The sequence below is a fragment of the Eucyclogobius newberryi genome, unplaced genomic scaffold (assembly GCF_026437365.1).
Source record: "Eucyclogobius newberryi isolate DKJ021-1_F unplaced genomic scaffold, fEucNew1.0.hap1 SCAF_11, whole genome shotgun sequence".
Taxonomy (NCBI): domain Eukaryota; kingdom Metazoa; phylum Chordata; class Actinopteri; order Gobiiformes; family Gobiidae; genus Eucyclogobius; species Eucyclogobius newberryi.
The window spans coordinates 11,338,918-11,348,890 of NW_027315735.1; the positions used below are offsets into that span (position 1 = coordinate 11,338,918).

At 61.7% G+C, this 9,973-nt stretch overlaps 1 non-coding gene across 1 annotated transcript; it reads right to left on the reverse strand.

Moving 5' to 3' along the window:
- Window positions 1–466: 466 nt before the first annotated feature.
- Window positions 467–538, reverse strand: trnag-ucc (transfer RNA glycine (anticodon UCC)). The gene has a single exon. It is a non-coding gene; the product is annotated as a tRNA-Gly (tRNA).
- Between the last annotated feature and the right edge of the window lie 9,435 nt (window positions 539–9,973).

Genomic DNA, 9,973 nt, shown 5'->3' on the forward strand with positions numbered 1-9,973 from the left:
CATCTTGGACTTAGGCTAAAATGCTATGCTGCACCTTACCACCCAAGTACGCTTGTAGTTTGGGAATTTTGTTCACTGACAATTGCCAGAAAACCTTTTTGATTCTGAAAATAGAACTTATTTGAGCGTTTCTTCTATAACGTAACACAGCGCCATCGGACCGGACCACTCGGGCTGCCTCTGCGGCGCAACGGTAGCGCGTCTGACTGCAGATCAGAAAGTTGCGTGTTCAACTTCACGTCAGCGTCATGTACTTTGTTGATTCTTGTTATAGTGGGTGAACAGCATTCACTCATTCATGTTATGGGGCTGTTTCATACCTGTCACTCCGCAATCATGCGATCTGCCAAGAGGATTAGTTCAAATGCTCTAATACTCAACTGTTTGACAGTTTGGCCATTGCCCTCTGAGAGCTTTAGTTGTGAATGAAACTGCATATACACATGTATAACTCAAAAGTACAGCATGCGATGGCCGGGACTCGAACCCGGGTCAACTGCTTGGAAGGCAGCTATGCTTACCACTATACCACCATCGCAAAGACACTTGCTTTTGCAGTGCCGTGTCGCAAATCGGCGCCTGTAATTGATATCTAAAGTTCCATGCACACGGAACATGGTTTGAAGATAATTACTATCATAGAAACGCCTTTTTTTGCACGGTTTCGCTGGTCGCATTTCTTGTCCAACTGAGCAACAGGTAGCGTGGCCGAGTGGTCTAAGGCGCTGGATTTAGGTTCCAGTCTCTTCGGAGGCGTGGGTTTAACCCTTTAAGCGCCAAAGTCGCAGAAATGCAACTTTACCGTACAAGGAAATTAATGAAATAATAGTAGAAAATGAATCACTTCAGTCATTGGTCGGTTCGGTGCAACTTCCCTTTATTAGCCAGGTATGATCCAGGGCAGATCCGGTAAGGAAAAAAATGGCTGGAGGAAGTACACGTGGCATGCAATTTACAGCAGATTCTGACTCTGAAGGGTATTATCTCCCCGAGAGTGACGATGGATTTCCAAGTGGAGATGAAGGGACTTCGAAACAACGGACAGGTGCAAAGGACAGACGGAGGCGAGGAACCAGTGGAACCAGTGGCTGCAGTAAAACTTGCCCGGTGGATGAGAGCTGGGACATGCTGAGAGAGGTCGAGGTATTTGAGGCATGGATCAAACCTTTTGAAGACCCAGTTGGCTACACAGGAGAGATGGATCTGACGGATGCTAATCCATTTGATATTCTGTCACTCTTTCTGACCGATCAGTTTTGGACTTTCATTACTGATGAGACAAATAGATATGCACATCAGTCTATGGCACCTATGATTCTGAAGCCACATTCAAGATTTCTTGAGTGGTATGATGTATCAGTCACCGAAATGAAAGCTTTCTTCGCTTTGCATCTCTCCATGGGCCTTGTTGAGAAACCTGAAATCGAGGATTACTGGGGAACATTTTGGCTTACACAAACGCCTGGATTTGGAAATGTAATGTCAAGAAACAGATTTGAAATCATTCTTTCGTTCTTTCATTTTGTCAACAATAATGATTATGTGAGAACAGGCGAGCCCGGGCACGATAAACTGTTCAAAGTCCGCCCAATAATAGATTTGATTATTCCCAAATTTGCAGCAGTTTACAGTCCAATCAAGGAGCTTTCTTTAGATGAAATGACAATAGCTTTCAAGGGGAGATCTTCACTAAAATGTTACTCTCCGAATAAACCTGACAAATATGGCTATAGAGTGTATGCCCTGAGTGAAAGCTGTTCAGGGTATGTTTTGCGCTGGTCAATGCACACTGGACAGTACAAAAATAATGCAAGCAACATCAGTGCAACACACGCAGTTGTCCGTGAGTTGGTTTCTCCCTTTACGGGCAAAGGACACGAGATTTACATGGACAGTTACTATACCTCGCCTGTAATTGCAAATGAATTAGCAGATTTGGAAACTGGACTGTGTGGGACGGTAAGGATTACCAGGTTGGGGATGCCAAAATGCCTTGGTAAAAGTGTCTTACAGCTGAAAAAAGGAGATGACCCAGTTTTTTGCAGAAAGGGAAAACTCCTGGCTTGTGCTTGGCACGATACTAAACGTCTCACCATGTTGTCCACAGTCCATGGAAATGATTGTGTTCAGAGGAGGATCCGATCCAAGACAGATGACACTGGCTTCCGTGACATCAAAAGACCTGTATGTGTCGACCAGTACAACGCCTACATGGGTGGAGTGGACACTGCTGACCAGAGGATGAAGACATACCTCTTTCCACACAGGTCCCGGAAATGGTATCATCGCATATTCAATGCCATTATAAGCATAAGTATTGTCAACTCACACATCATATACACCAAATCCACTCCAGGCCCACACAAACCTTTAAAGGTTTACATTCAGAACATTATTGATGCATTACTGGCTGATCACTCCAAAAAACAAGAAAGGCGCTCAAGACCGGAGGGTGAAATGCCACAGAGACTCACAGAGCGTCATTGGCTTTGTCAAGCAGAGGGACGTCCAGACTGCGCCGTGTGCTCTGACCGCTCTCGTACCAAAGGCAGGCGGCAAACAAAGTACAGGTGCCGTCAGTGTGGCGTTGGCCTCTGTGCGGTTCCATGCAACGAGAGATACCATACGCTAAAAAACTTTAAATGCTGTCATTTGGATATGTAAAAGTGCAGGGTACCTTGACCCTGGATGGACATCTTTTCTGTGATGGCACTCTCCTTTCTTCACTGCTTTCTCCACAACCTGCCTGGCACCAATGATGGATGTATAAGTTGGAAAAATAAAAAAAATGAAAAAAAATACATAATAAATACCGTGTTTGTCATCATTTGGTCAGAACTTGTAATCAGGGCCCGAGTTTGAAGATGTGAGCAAAAGGGGTGAAAATGGGTTAAAATGTGAAAAAACACCAAAATGAGCAAAATGAAATAATCCCCCATCATCAGTGCACAGTTTGCCCCAAGAAAAGCACTCCCCTGGGGCCTGGAGGTGATCTGACCACCAGAATATAGTACCATATACCCCTGCTGGACTTAGAAAAAAAACCGAGCTTCCAGCCAATAGTACACTATACCCGAGGGACTCTGTCGTTTCTCGGCAATAGTACACTATACCCGAGGGACTCTGTCGTTTTTCGGCAATAGTACACTATACCCGAGGGACTCTGTCGTTTTTCGGCAATAGTACACTATACCCGAGGGACTCTGTCGTTTTTCGGCAATAGTACACTATACCCGAGGGACTCTGTCGTTTTTCGGCAATAGTACACTATACCCATCGACTCTGTCGTTTTTCCGGGCCGTAGTACGAAGTTGTGAGCAAAAGGGGTGAAAATGGGTTAAAATGTGAAAAAACACCAAAATGAGCAAAATGAAATAATCCCCCATCATCAGTGCACTGTTTGACCCCAGAAAAGCACTCCCCTGGGGCCTGGAGGTGATCTGACCATCATAGTATAGTACACTATACCCCTGAGGGACTTAGAGTAAAAACCGAAATAGTACACTATACTCGAAAAATTTCAAAGTGTGGTTAAGAGTACCAAGGGCACGGGCTTCCAGGCGGCTGCCCCTAAGGGGTTTAGCCCGCGAGGGGGTGCTTAAGGGTGGGTCCCCGGGTTCGGAGGGAGAGCCTGGTCCCCGGTGGTCATCCCCGGAGTCCCGGAGCCCAGGACCCGGGGAAGAGTGTGCCCGGGTCGGGGCTGAGTCTGGTGGAGTGGGGGGGGTGGCCCTGGAGGTGCTCCAGGGGCTCCAGGGGTTCCAGGGGGTGCTCAGTGGAGGCCATGCCCAGCCAGAGTGTCCCTTCCCCGGGGTGAGTCTGGGGAGAGTGGGGGGTGGCTCTGGGGGTGCTCCGGGGGCTCCAGGGGGTGCTCGGCAAAGGCCATGCCCAGCCAGAGTGTCCCTTCCCCGGGGTGAGTCTGGAGGAGTGGGGGGTGGCTCTGGAGGTGCTCCGGGGGCTCCAGGGGGTGCTCGGCGGAGGCCATGCCCAGCCAGAGTGGCCCTTCCCCGGGCAGAGTCTGGGGAGAGTGGGGGGTGGCTCTGGAGGTGCTCCCGGGGCTCCAGGGGTTCCAGGGGGTGCTCAGTGGAGGCCATGCCCAGCCAGAGTGTCCCTTCCCCGGGGTGAGTCTGGGGAGAGTGGGGGGTGGCTCTGGGGGTGCTCCGGGGGCTCCAGGGGGTGCTCGGCGGAGGCCATGCCCAGCCAGAGTGTCCCTTCCCCGGGGTGAGTCTGGAGGAGTGGGGGGTGGCTCTGGAGGTGCTCCCGGGGCTCCAGGGGGTGCTTGGTGGAGACCATGCCCAGCCAGAGTGGCCCTTCCCCGGGCAGAGTCTGGAGGAGTGGGGGGTGGCTCTGGAGGAGCTCCAGGGGTTCCAGGGGGTGCTCGGCGGAGGCCATGCCCAGCCAGAGTGGCCCTTCCCCGGGCATAGTCTGGGGAGAGTGGGGGGTGGCTCTGGAGGTGCTCCGGGGGCTCCAGGGGGTGCTCAGCGGGGGCCATGCCCGGCCGGAGGTGCCCGGAGCTCTCCAAGGTGGCTCCAGGGGCCCGGAGCTGTCCATGGTGGCTCCTGGGGCCCGGAGCTCTCCGAGGTGGCTCCAGGCGGTGCTCAGCGGAGGCCATGCCCGACCGGAGTGGCCCTTCCCCGGGGTGAGTCTGGGGAGAGTGGGGGGTGGCTGTGGAGGTGCTCCGGGGGCTCCAGGGGTTCCAGGGGGTGCTCAGTGGGGGCCATGCCCAGCCAGAGTGTCCCTTCCCCGGGGTGAGTCTGGAGGAGTGGGGGATGGCTCTGGAGGTGCTCCGGGGGCTCCAGGGGTTCCAGGGGGTGCTCAGCGGAGGCCATGCCCGGCCAGAGTGGCCCTTCCCCGGGCAGAGTCTGGGGAGAGTGGGGGGTGGCTCTGGAGCTGCTCCGGGGGCTTCAGGGGTTCCAGGGGGTGGTCAGCGGAGGCCATGCCCAGCCAGAGTGGACCTTCCCCGGGGTGAGTCTGGAGGAGTGGGGGGTGGCCCTGGAGGGGCTCCAGGGGTTCCAGGGGGTGCTCGGCGGAGGCCATGCCCAGCCAGAGTGTCCCTTCCCCGGGGTGAGTCTGGAGGAGTGGGGGGTGGCTCTGGAGGTGCTCCGGGGGCTCCAGGGGGTGCTTGGTGGAGGCCATGCCCAGCCAGAGTGGCCCTTCCCCGGGCAGAGTCTGGGGAGAGTGGGGGGTGGCTCTGGGGGTGCTCCGGGGGCTCCAGGGGGTGCTCGGCGGAGGCCATGCCCAGCCAGAGTGTCCCTTCCCCGGGGTGAGTCTGGAGGAGTGGGGGGTGGCCCTGGAGGGGCTCCGGGGGTTCCAGGGGGTGCTCGGCGGAGGCCATGCCCGGCCAGAGTGTCCCTTCCCCGGGCAGAGTCTGGGAAGAGTGGGGGGTGGCTCTGGAGGGCCTCCGGGGGTTCCAGGGGGTGGTAGGCGGAGGCCATTTCCGGCCAGAGTGTCCCTTCCCCGGGCAGAGTCTGGGGAGAGTGGGGGGTGGCTCTGGAGCTGCTCCGGGGGCTCCAGGGGTTCCAGGGGGTGCTCGGCGGAGGCCATGCCCGGCCAGAGTGTCCCTTCCCCGGGCAGAGTCTGGGGAGAGTGGGGGGTGGCTCTGGAGGGGCTCCAGGGGTTCCAGGGGGTGCTCGGCGGAGGCCATGCCCAGCCAGAGTGGCCCTTCCCCGGGCATAGTCTGGGGAGAGTGGGGGGTGGCTCTGGAGGTGCTCCGGGGGCTCCAGGGGGTGCTCAGTGGAGGCCATGCCCAGCCAGAGTGGCCCTTCCCCGGGCATAGTCTGGGGAGAGTGGGGGGTGGCTCTGGAGGTGCTCCGGGGGCTCCAGGGGGTGCTCAGTGGAGGCCATGCCCAGCCAGAGTGGCCCTTCCCCGGGCAGAGTCTGGAGGAGTGGGGGGTGGCTCTGGAGGTGCTCCGGGGGCTCCAGGGGGTGCTCGGCGGAGGCCATGCCCAGCCAGAGTGGCCCTTCCCCGGGCATAGTCTGGGGAGAGTGGGGGGTGGCTCTGGAGGTGCTCCGGGGGCTCCAGGGGGTGCTCAGTGGAGGCCATGCCCAGCCAGAGTGTCCCTTCCCCGGGCAGAGTCTGGAGGAGTGGGGGGTGGCTCTGGAGGTGCTCCGGGGGCTCCAGGGGTTCCAGGGGGTGCTCAGCGGAGGCCATGCCCAGCCAGAGTGGCCCTTCCCCAGGGTGAGTCTGGGGAGAGTGGGGGGTGGCTCTGGAGGTGCTCCGGGGGCTCCAGGGGGTGCTCAGTGGAGGCCATGCCCAGCCAGAGTGGCCCTTCCCCGGGCAGAGTCTGGAGGAGTGGGGGGTGGCTCTGGAGGTGCTCCGGGGGCTCCAGGGGGTGCTCGGCGGAGGCCATGCCCAGCCAGAGTGGCCCTTCCCCGGGCATAGTCTGGGGAGAGTGGGGGGTGGCTCTGGAGGTGCTCCGGGGGCTCCAGGGGGTGCTCAGCGGGGGCCATGCCCTGCCGGAGGTGCCCGGAGCTCTCCAAGGTGGCTCCAGGGGCCCGGAGCTGTCCATGGTGGCTCCAGGGGCCCGGAGCTCTCGGAGGTGGCTCCAGGCGGTGCTCAGCGGAGGCCATGCCCGACCGGAGTGGCCCTTCCCCGGATTGAGTCTGGGGAGAGTGGGGGGTGGCTGTGGAGGTGCTCCGGGGGCTCCAGGGGTTCCAGGGGGTGCTCAGTGGGGGCCATGCCCAGCCAGAGTGTCCCTTCCCCGGGGTGAGTCTGGAGGAGTGGGGGATGGCTCTGGAGGTGCTCCGGGGGCTCCAGGGGTTCCAGGGGGTGCTCAGCGGAGGCCATGCCCGGCCAGAGTGGCCCTTCCCCGGGCAGAGTCTGGGGAGAGTGGGGGGTGGCTCTGGAGCTGCTCCGGGGGCTTCAGGGGTTCCAGGGGGTGGTCAGCGGAGGCCATGCCCAGCCAGAGTGGACCTTCCCCGGGGTGAGTCTGGAGGAGTGGGGGGTGGCCCTGGAGGGGCTCCAGGGGTTCCAGGGGGTGCTCGGCGGAGGCCATGCCCAGCCAGAGTGTCCCTTCCCCGGGGTGAGTCTGGAGGAGTGGGGGGTGGCTCTGGAGGTGCTCCGGGGGCTCCAGGGGGTGCTCGGCGGAGGCCATGCCCAGCCAGAGTGTCCCTTCCCCGGGGTGAGTCTGGAGGAGTGGGGGGTGGCTCTGGAGGTGCTCCGGGGGCTCCAGGGGGTGCTTGGTGGAGACCATGCCCAGCCAGAGTGGCCCTTCCCCGGGCAGAGTCTGGAGGAGTGGGGGGTGGCTCTGGAGGAGCTCCAGGGGTTCCAGGGGGTGCTCGGCGGAGGCCATGCCCAGCCAGAGTGGCCCTTCCCCGGGCATAGTCTGGGGAGAGTGGGGGGTGGCTCTGGAGGTGCTCCGGGGGCTCCAGGGGGTGCTCAGCGGGGGCCATGCCCTGCCGGAGGTGCCCGGAGCTCTCCAAGGTGGCTCCAGGGGCCCGGATCTGTCCATGGTGGCTCCAGGGGCCCGGAGCTCTCGGAGGTGGCTCCAGGCGGTGCTCAGCGGAGGCCATGCCCGACCGGAGTGGCCCTTCCCCGGGGTGAGTCTGGGGAGAGTGGGGGGTGGCTGTGGAGGTGCTCCGGGGGCTCCAGGGGTTCCAGGGGGTGCTCAGTGGGGGCCATGCCCAGCCAGAGTGTCCCTTCCCCGGGGTGAGTCTGGAGGAGTGGGGGATGGCTCTGGAGGTGCTCCGGGGGCTCCAGGGGTTCCAGGGGGTGCTCAGCGGAGGCCATGCCCGGCCAGAGTTGCCCTTCCCCGGGCAGAGTCTGGGGAGAGTGGGGGGTGGCTCTGGAGCTGCTCCGGGGGCTTCAGGGGTTCCAGGGGGTGGTCAGCGGAGGCCATGCCCAGCCAGAGTGGACCTTCCCCGGGGTGAGTCTGGAGGAGTGGGGGGTGGCCCTGGAGGGGCTCCAGGGGTTCCAGGGGGTGCTCGGCGGAGGCCATGCCCAGCCAGAGTGTCCCTTCCCCGGGGTGAGTCTGGAGGAGTGGGGGGTGGCTCTGGAGGTGCTCCGGGGGCTCCAGGGGGTGCTTGGTGGAAGCCATGCCCAGCCAGAGTGGCCCTTCCCCGGGCAGAGTCTGGGGAGAGTGGGGGGTGGCTCTGGGGGTGCTCCGGGGGCTCCAGGGGGTGCTCGGCGGAGGCCATGCCCAGCCAGAGTGTCCCTTCCCCGGGGTGAGTCTGGAGGAGTGGGGGGTGGCCCTGGAGGGGCTCCGGGGGTTCCAGGGGGTGCTCGGCGGAGGCCATGCCCGGCCAGAGTGTCCCTTCCCCGGGCAGAGTCTGGGGAGAGTGGGGGGTGGCTCTGGAGGGCCTCCGGGGGTTCCAGGGGGTGGTAGGCGGAGGCCATTTCCGGCCAGAGTGTCCCTTCCCCGGGGTGAGTCTGGAGGAGTGGGGGGTGGCCCTGGAGGGGCTCCGGGGGTTCCAGGGGGTGCTCGGCGGAGGCCATGCCCGGCCAGAGTGTCCCTTCCCCGGGCAGAGTCTGGGGAGAGTGGGGGGTGGCTCTGGAGGGCCTCCGGGGGTTCCAGGGGGTGGTAGGCGGAGGCCATTTCCGGCCAGAGTGTCCCTTCCCCGGGCAGAGTCTGGGGAGAGTGGGGGGTGGCTCTGGAGCTGCTCCGGGGGCTCCAGGGGTTCCAGGGGGTGCTCGGCGGAGGCCATGCCCGGCCAGAGTGTCCCTTCCCCGGGCAGAGTCTGGGGAGAGTGGGGGGTGGCTCTGGAGGGCCTCCGGGGGCTCCAGGGGTTCCAGGGGGTGCTCGGCGGAGGCCATGCCCAGCCAGAGTGTCCCTTCCCCGGGGTGAGTCTGGAGGAGTGGGGGGTGGCTCTGGAGGTGCTCCGGGGGCTCCAGGGGGTGCTTGGTGGAGGCCATGCCCAGCCAGAGTGTCCCTTCCCCGGGGTGAGTCTGGAGGAGTGGGGGGTGGCTCTGGAGGTGCTCCGGGGGGCTCCAGGGGGTGCTTGGTGGACGCCATGCCCAGCCAGAGTGGCCCTTCCCCGGGCAGAGTCTGGGGAGAGTGGGGGGGTGGCTCTGGGGGTGCTCCGGGGGCTCCAGGGGGTGCTCGGCGGAGGCCATGCCCAGCCAGAGTGGACCTTCCCCGGGGTGAGTCTGGGGAGAGTGGGGGGTGGCTCTGGAGGGTCTCCGGGGGCTCCAGGGGCTGCTCGGCGGAGGCCATGCCCAGCCAGAGTGTCCCTTCCCCGGTGTGAGTCTGGAGGAGTGGGGGGTGGCTCTGGAGGTGCTCCGGGGGCTCCAGGGGGTGCTTGGTGGAGGCCATGCCCAGCCAGAGTGTCCCTTCCCCGGGGTGAGTCTGGAGGAGTGGGGGGTGGCTCTGGAGGTGCTCCGGGGGGCTCCAGGGGGTGCTTGGTGGACGCCATGCCCAGCCAAAGTGGCCCTTCCCCGGGCAGAGTCTGGGGAGAGTGGGGGGGTGGCTCTGGGGGTGCTCCGGGGGCTCCAGGGGGTGCTCGGCGGAGGCCATGCCCAGCCAGAGTGGACCTTCCCCGGGGTGAGTCTGGGGAGAGTGGGGGGTGGCTCTGGAGGGTCTCCGGGGGCTCCAGGGGCTGCTCGGCGGAGGCCATGCCCAGCCAGAGTGTCCCTTCCCCGGGGTGAGTCTGGAGGAGTGGGGGGTGGCTCTGGAGGGTCTCCGGGGGCTCCAGGGGCTCCAGGGGGTGCTCAGCGGAGGCCATGCTCAGCCAGAGTGGCCCTTCCCCGGCCTCATATGCGGCAGAGTGCAGGGTGAGCAAAATGGGTGAAAATGGGTTAAAATGTGAAAAAACACCAAAATGAGCAAAATGAAATAATCCCCCATCATCAGTGCACTGTTTGACCCCAGAAAAGCACTCCCCTGGGGCCTGGAGGTGATCTGACCATCAGAGTATAGCACCATATGCCCCTGAGGGACTTAGAGTAAAAACCGAAATAGTACACTATACCCGAAAAGACTCTGTCATTTTTCGGCAATAGTACACTATACCCATCGACTCTGTCGTTTTTCCGGGCCGT